The 1,433-nt window shown below is 45.2% G+C and overlaps 1 protein-coding gene across 1 annotated transcript in view; it reads left to right on the top strand.

Annotated features, from left to right (window-relative positions):
• The window catches only part of gramd1bb (GRAM domain containing 1Bb), a gene marked incomplete at its 5' end in the record, with an annotated part of 130,436 nt that overhangs the window by 111,043 nt on the left and 17,960 nt on the right, over positions 1 to 1,433 (top strand). The gene's annotated exons all lie outside the window — the stretch shown is intronic.

Raw genomic sequence — 1,433 nt, 5'->3', positions numbered from 1 at the left:
CACCGTGTCTGACTGGGAGGCCATGCTGGAGATGGACGAGGCCCTGGCAGGATGGCTTATGAAGCGCCCGGCCTGCAGAGGACGGGAGAAGGGGTGGGAGTGGGGATGGGCCGCCTCGGACCTCCAAGACCCCGTCTGTGACACCGAGGAGGTCCCTGCTGTAAGTTACGCTGCATGTAGGGGTTAAGTTCAGGGTGGCCAAGTCCGCTTATTTACTGCAACTTTGGGTTTGTTTTAATGCGGTGGCTTGTTATGAAAATCTACATGCCAACATTTCTTTGATATATGTATAAATATCCATAGGTTTGGGGGAGTGTGAATCACATCGGTCTGGTGTGTCTACTCATTAATCCCTGGTTAATGTGTGTAAATGACCAAAACATTCATTATTATAGACATGCATAGTATTTATAATGATAAATGCATCGAATCAGTTTTTATTAGGATTATATGGCCATATTATTGGGCCTGTTTTGGCTTGTTTTTGGAGGTGGGTTGGCTTATTTCTCTCACGAGAGTTGACGACACTGGTTACGTTCTGCACAGTAAAATCCACACTAATGGACTTTTTGATGATATACAAATGGTCCCGGTCTCGTCCATTTGTGTCCATGTTTTATACTGAACTTGACTATGTGTCGGCCTATCATTGAGGGACGTTGGCGGGTGTTAGTTTAGTTGTGCACGGCAGAGAGTGTTAGAGAGGCAGGGCCTGAAATCCCGTAAGAGGGCGCTTTTGGAGAAAAATAGCGCGTCACGCTGCGACACGTTGAGAGCTTGTAGATCAGCAATGTTTGGGGTGCAAACCAGGGGAAATGCGGTGTACGACATGGATTTAAAAAAAAAAAAACGCAAAATGCTGTGTTCAAGTTCAGGAGACTGAATGCTGCCTTCCGGCATGGCATGGAAAGGAGGGCCATGTGCATTTCTTTCACCATGTAGTAAACGCTGCATTCGTGGTCTGGAAAGGGCAGTTGTTTTTCAGACGAGTAAAAGGGCAGGGGGGCTGAAGCCCCCTTTGGTGTCTATGTGTGCACTTTGGTGGTGCACGGTACTATTCTCAGTTCGCATTTAACCCCTGCATCCATTTTTAACTCAGCATTCCACTGCGTGTAGGTTATGTATGTATGCTACAACATCCAGTTACCTTCTGGAAAAAACATTCTTAGGCATGAATCATATATAAGCTCCAGGGTTCATAAAGGGTCATGTGTGTGTGTGTGTGTGTGTGTGTGTGTGTGTGTGTGTGTGTGTGTGTGTGTGTGTGTGTGTGTGTGTGTGTGTGTAGTGCTGTCATGCATAACACAGTATTTTTCGTGGGAAACAGTTGTGTTGTTGTTTTACTGTAGTTGTATATGGTACTTTAAGAAGGTTCTCCATGATGAGTATATATATATATATGAGTCACACACTTTTAAGCCATTATTACTCAC

Source organism: Protomyctophum parallelum (genome assembly GCF_964188405.1).
Source record: "Protomyctophum parallelum genome assembly, chromosome: 9".
NCBI classification, from domain to species: Eukaryota; Metazoa; Chordata; class Actinopteri; order Myctophiformes; family Myctophidae; genus Protomyctophum; species Protomyctophum parallelum.
This window is presented reverse-complemented; position numbering and strand designations above follow the sequence as displayed.